A 7,517-nucleotide genomic window follows, 5' to 3' on the forward strand; every position below is an offset into this window, starting at 1 on the left:
CAGTGTGGATTCAGACTAGCACCTCTCTGCGCTTAGAGACTTAGGGCCTGATTTAGAGTCTGTTGCGAGCCCTTCTCTTCAGCGCAAAAAGCACTTTTGGTCAAAGATTCAAAGATCTGTCTCAGTTTGCACTCTGGCACTCTGACTGAGACAGACCCCCCTGTTGCTCTTAGACCATTAGTGGGCGTGCCTAGCAATGTGATGTGCGTGTTCACGCACTTTACATGCTGTGCTGAGTTGAAAACATCCGCAGATAGGCCTCCTGGAGATGTATTTTTTTGCAAGTGCTGTCAGCTAGTGAAAAAGACGTTTCAGTATTTAAAAGGTGATCCCCCCCTAAACAGCAATGCCGACTCTTGTGCTGTTTGGAGGGGGGGGAGAAGCATATTTTTTTTTCACATTAAGTTATTTATTTAGTAATCTGCTTTACAGGGCTGCTGTAACTGATACACTTATGTGTAGCACTCTGGCCCATAAGGCAGATAAAGAGATGTTGTTTGTGCAATTTGCATAGTATTCTGAGTTGCACATTTGATCCATTTGATTTAGAATACCATTTAAATTAGGGATGAAATTTACAATTATGAGTTAAGTGTAAATTGTGTCTGACTGTATATCAGACCCTATACATAACGTTAGACAGATCATGATCTTTATGTTACCACATTATTAGTCTTAGTGATAAAATAACATTTTTATTATACATATTCAATCTATATTAACTCCCAGTGAATGCAGAGTAGAGCTATCGACCTATCCACATAGCTGTGCCTGGAAAAGCAGCAAAAAACGCTTTACTGAAACAGTTATTGCCACTTGTTACTACTCGTTACCCAGTGACAGGAGTCTACGTGTATATCCTAGCATAATGGTCCTTTAGCTCCCAGGGTCATTGGCTGTAAAGCTGGCCACATATGCTGTAATGTACAGCCAATATATTGATCAGCTGGCCTGATGTGAGGCTCCAAATCCACCCTTCTTCAACTTACTAATAGGATAAAATATTTAATATATTGTACTGTGGAAAATGGGCGATGTTTTAGTATGTTAAGGTCTCAGATTAGGGCTCTGCATAAAAGTACTGAATCTGTTGCTTAATCAGTTTCTACGTCACAAAACTCAGTGGGGCATATTCAATTAGCTTTCTAGTTCGCGGTAACGCGCGTTATCGTGAAACCTGCGCAGTATTGCCGGTAATACGGTACCGCAATAACGTGGATTTTCGTACGCAACCCTAAGGGCTGCGAATGAAAATCCACGTTATTGCGGTACCGCAGATTGACTTCGCGGCCTGTTCCGGCGCCATCCCGCGAACCAGAAAGCTAATTGAATATGCCCCAGTGAGTTTTAGGGCCTGATTTTGAGTTAGGAACAAAGCAAAGAAAAGCTTCAGCTTTGCACCTGGTCAAACCATATTACAATGCAAGGGGTACAAATTGACTTATTTTTTGCACGCAAGGGAAATACTGGCTGTTTTTTCATGTAGCACAAAAATACTTGATAGCTTTATTTTTTTTACACTGAAATTAAAGTTGATCTATGATATGCCATATCCCTACTATAAATATGTCCCTACATTTTAAATGCACCTCCCCCTCTAAAGCAACATGGTTTTGCCAAGGTGCAAATTTGCTACTTTTCTTTGCATTGCTCCTAACTCAAAATTAGGCCCTTAGCTTTCAAATTCCATACAGTATGGGTCATGCTACGCATAGGACAATTCCACTGTCTAGAAATTGGCTTAAAACATGAAATCCCCACACCGCAGTCTAATGCTGAGCCCACCGCTTCCAATGACATTACTTTCTTGTGCAATCTGGAGGCCATTCCCCTCTGAGCTGGTGCAGAGGTATGGAGCGGCAGGGCACAATATGGATGAAAGGGTGGAAATGCAATTTTTAAACACATTTAAGAAACTGAACATCTCAATTAAGATTTTAAAAATACCCTGTAAAATACAGGCATTGTAACAGTGTTGCTAGTGCAGAATCCTGATAATAGTAGATATTTGCCTATTGCTGACACACCTGTCATATATTTGTCTGTGACACCCAATAGTTATACTATTGTGATAAAAACAGCAACAACCATGAAACATTACAGTTACATATAGAATTGAACAAAAGTGTTAGTGATTAAAAGTAGTTATTATATTTAGCCACTCTATATAAGTAACTTAATTAAATAATTAACCCTTTATTGCCTAAATTCCTATGACTCATTCAGACTTGTGTTCTACTGGATGGGATTAGCAGTGCAATGGTGATCGTCTTCCTATAATGTATGAAGTGTCATTTCCAGTCTTAGGCAACATGAAAAACATAAGTAATATTGATTTTATTAGAGGATTGGAGCAATCACCTTATATTGTTAAGGATCTCAAGCTCTTTACAGCAACTCAGAAAAATTTTGACTTACCCAAATCATAACATATATATTATTATATAGATAATACTTTATTGCTATATAAACCAGTTCCTTTTCTGAGTAGAATGATGTCTAACCGGTATTAGTATTAATATCAATAACAGAAAATCTTTTGCAGAGTAAAACAGAAGTTAATTGTTTAAAGTTAGAAAGGAGTTTGTAAACCATATGAAGGCTGCAACTGTATATTCTTTAAGATGACCAGGAAATACACAAGTAAAGCTAATGTGATATGCTGTATATAATATAATTATAAACCTACATTACTAATTTGATAAGTTCTGATAATATTTTAAGGAACAACTTATTGACTGCAGATAATAGTAATGTAATACACCTAGTGATAGTTGTATAACAAGTGAGTCCTGGGGCTAGATTTACTAAGCTGCGGGTTTGAAAAAGTGGGGATGTTGCCTATAGCAACCAACCAGATTCTAGCTGTCATTTTATAGAAGGTACTAAATAAATGAAAGCTAGAATCTGATTGGTTGCTATGGGCAACATCCCCACTTTTTCAAACCCGCAGTTTAGTAAATCTAGCGCCTGGTGTCATCACTTCTGTATTCATTGGGAATATTTGGGTATCATAAGAAATAATGCATCTCCTACTGTAAATTATTACACCTATTAGAAGTAATTTCTAATTTTTGTGACCTGTATAAAAGCACCCCCCTACTGCCTCATGCTTGTATATGGTTACAGAACCTATTGGTGGAAATTTATAGTAAGGTGTGAATTAATCCATATATTACAAGGCTCCTTATATGGAATAATTCTTTGCCTACCGTGGGCCTGCTGCTTGGTTAGGAGCAAAAAAAAAAACAGAGTACATTTACTTCTGGATAAACCCTGTTACAATGCAAGGGGTGCAAAATAATGTATTTTTGCATGCTTTTCATGTAGTGAACAAATACTTGATGGCTTTATTTTAACACTGAAATTTAAAGTTGATCTAGGACATGCCCTATCCCACCTATAAATCTGTCCCCACATTGGTGTGTGGGTGTTAATACAAGGTAGCCTATAATGCACACACACATGTAGATTAATATGTGTTTGCCCTTGATTTTGCAGCCTCCCTTTTTATGAGGTCGAATAACTCATCATTGACTTGCATTATACAATGGTGATGCTCTATTCTTATATAATTTACATTTAAATACATCAGATTAGTAAAGTGTATTAATTATACCACTATTACTTCTAATATTAATAATAATATGAAGTGACACAAAGCAATATAGTGGATACTTTTGAATGTAATTACATTGACAGAATGTGGAATATCTTGAGGGGATATAAAGGGACCGGGTTTTAATGATTTAATACGAGAACAGATAAGACAAGTAGTATGAGTATAGATGGAATATAAAATATTTTAAAATATTATACTTTGTCACTTGGAAACGAAACAAGTCTCCAGAATACTCACATTCAATTAAATCATGAAGATATAAGAAATGTTAGGATGCACATTCTGGTCTATTATCCACAGAAACGAAGTTACCACCACCATCAATTCCTCAAGGCTTATTTAGACTACAGTACCACTCCTAGGAGAAGAGGTTTGCAGGGTTGCACATGAGCTTTCACGGGAACACGGGTCCCGGCAGTTTTCAGAGAGCAGACAGTGACTTGGGAAATACAGTAGACCAGGGGAGTGCGGATAATACCTGGCAGCTATCACATTGCGCCTGAAGTACAACTGGGAATTATAGTGGACTCTCAACGTACTCCCTTTCTGATACTGGACTCTCATGGGTCACATTACACAGTACCTCATGATAGCAGCACCAGACAGTCATTTTACCAGCTATTCAGTATATACGTTTATGGTACAAACTCAGGATTTATTACCTCTAAGGTTTCTTTCCAGTAAAAAAAAAAAAGTCTCCTGTGCTGCCCCAGCTCTGATAGGAAAACGCACGCTGTGTCTCCATAACAGGGCTATGGGAATGTTGCTAGCTCTGATTAAACAGTGTTCCCCTGTATTACTAGCTCTGTCCCATGCAGCATCTGGCTCCCAACCAAATATTTTTCTCGTTACATGAGACGTTTTCTTCCACATTTTTTACCACAAGAAACAACAAACATGAGTCCAAGAAGTGCTTCATTTAGAGACTGAAAAGAGTGAAGACATCCCGTCATCTGTGTGTAGGATTAGGGGTGGAGTAAGGGATGCTCTGCTAGCTGCCTCGGTCACCTCCTGTACTTCAACTTTACTGGGATAGTGGGAAGGCTAATTGGCATCGGACAAGTGGAGGTAATCCAAATATTTCCTTCATGTACTGTCCAACTTTCACAGGACTGTTTCAGAGTAATATATAATATACTATAATATCGGTTTGCACCTGTTGTGTAAAGACGACAGAGTGAGATAGAAGTGTAGAGTGTGAAGCAGAAAGAGGGGGGTAAAATAAATGAGAAATAGAGAAGCAGAGAGAAATAGAGATAATTAGAGAGGGGGTATTAAAGAGGGAAAAATAAAATATTCGTAGTGCATTTAGAAGATAGATGACAAGGAGAGAGCTCAGCAAAGATTAGTACAGTGACAAAAGACACAGAAAGAGACATTGGAAGAAATATTAAGACAAAAGAGAGGAAGGAAGAAAAAGAAGATGATATAAAGTGGATAATATAAGTGGAAGGAGTGGAGAAGAGAGCAGGAGAAAGGGGCAGCGAAACAGATGATCTGGAGAGAAAGAGGGAGAGAGAGAGAGAGAGAGAGAGAGAGAGAGAGAGAGAGAGAGAGAGAGAGAGAGAGAGAGAGAGAGAAATAAGAGAGTGGGAGAGAGAGAAAAATAGAGGGAGATTTGTATATAAAGAAAAACATAAGTATATAGAGTGGAGAGAGAGTAGAAAATCCCTGAGGGAGGCAAGTGGGGAGTAAAGAAAACAGCAGCAAGAGAAAAAGACAGAGAGTGAGCAATTAAAAAAAGAGGGAACGAGAGAAACAGTATTGTAGTTTGTATTAGCAGCATATTAATATTGTATCATATGCTAATAAATAAACAAATCGTACCAGTTTGCTCAATGTATTTTATCTAGATTTCCCAAAAATACAGATGTTTATAGCAACAATATTGCAATCAGGTTACTAACTTCTCACCAGTACAATATTCTACCTGTGCAACTATAGACAAGCATAGAGTTCACGTAGTGTATACCATATGTGTTAGAATTACATTTATGGGAAATGTATACATATTAGAATTGTAAAATATTTAATGAATAGTGTGTTTAGAATGAGTGACCATATTGCATTTTAAGCCTTTGACCTTAACTTTCTATAGCTATGTTAAATTATTGAGCATAATTAAGTTTCACAGTATATGATACATTGCTAGATTGTTGATTTCCCCAAGTTTTTATGAGCGTTCATTTGCGCACTCTGACACATCCACTTCCCACCGTTCCTTGTATTACTTGGGAATATAGTAGTGTTCAGATCATAAGCTTTCTTTTGTACAGAATGTGAAACATCGCCGGAGTGGTTGCCTATAATATAAACAGGTAACACAATACAACCTTTATATGTGTAATAGAGTTTACAATGTTACAATAACAATCAAGACAATACAATAACATTTTACATGTGGTGTTTCAATTCACGTTATTCTGCCTTGGAAACAGTATAGAGAAACACAATTCCTACCTCGGTGTCTATAGTCCTGCTAACAGATCACCCGAAATATATTACCTCTTATAATTTAGAATGTACTGTATTGTAGTAAAATCTATAACATTCAGAATCAAGAAAGACAAGACAATATACCCCTTTAACATGCACTAAAGTAGTTCTCATGCAATATTGTTATAGAATTATTACAGAGCGTTCACTTATACATACACATATTATACTGCAAACTCCAGAGATAGGCGATGGAATATGAATCTTACTTTCAAACGTATGAATTACAGCTAATTGATAAAATCATATGTTATGAAACTACCATATTACAGGCTTTATTAACATATTTACGTAGACCAAATATCTGACGCGATAAATGTCTGTCTATCTGGACTGAGATAAAGTCAATAGGGAGTCCTCTAAGTGGATGTGGAACACATGCAGTAGAATCCAGCTCTATTGGTCTTTAGATGTGATTTCCAGGCAAAACTCAAAACCCTTAGATTAAAACAAGCCATATGAATAAGAAATGTCTCCTTGTATTAACCTTTTCTCAAATGAACAAAATCCCCCTTTTGTAGTTTACAGGGAAATAACGGTTCATAAAGCTCCAGTCCCGGCATTTTTCATCAGCTCATGTGTACTTTTAAAAGGGGTTACAGCAAGTTTGCCTGGGAAACACGCGTTCTGAAATATTTCCAGAATACAAATAATATTTAACAACGCTCTTAAAGGAAATGAAAATACAGTAATGGACCTTACAGCTAAAGTTCAGCTTGTTGGCAAAAGACATCCTCCTAAAAACAATTCGCTAAAATCTTTTTTTTCTTTTTTTAAAAAACCCAAAAACCACATAACAGCATAAAAGAATATAATTCATAAAATATGCTGCACCTATTAATATGCAATGAAGTTAAACAGAGTTTAATGATCCCAGTGAAATCACAATGAAATAATGGCATGCACTCGAATTCTATCGGATACCATGCACATTGGACTTGAGAAAATTATTTTACGCACAAACACACACACACACACACACACACACACACACACACACACACACACACACACACACATTCTATCTATCTATCTATCTATCTATCTATCTATCTATCTATCTATCTATCTATCTATCTATCATCAAAGGACCACTGCACATCCCTAAGGTAACATCTATTAAAAACGAATTTAATCACATCAGAACATCAAAGCACGGAAAGGTTGCAAACTATTGCCCCGATACGGAAATCATAAAAAAAACAAGAACATACCTAATAAACCCGGATAGACCTTTTGTCTGGGTTAAATTTCATTTGCTTGATGAAAGAACCTTGATATCACTGTATTACAAACAATTATTATTATAATTTCAAACAAGCTGATGTTTTACATTACTTACGGCTTCATCTTTGAAGTTACACCTCATAATTTCCTAAATTAAATAAATCATTTTAAC

Source organism: Mixophyes fleayi, chromosome 4 (assembly GCF_038048845.1).
Source record: "Mixophyes fleayi isolate aMixFle1 chromosome 4, aMixFle1.hap1, whole genome shotgun sequence".
In the NCBI taxonomy this organism is placed as follows: Eukaryota; Metazoa; Chordata; class Amphibia; order Anura; family Limnodynastidae; genus Mixophyes; species Mixophyes fleayi.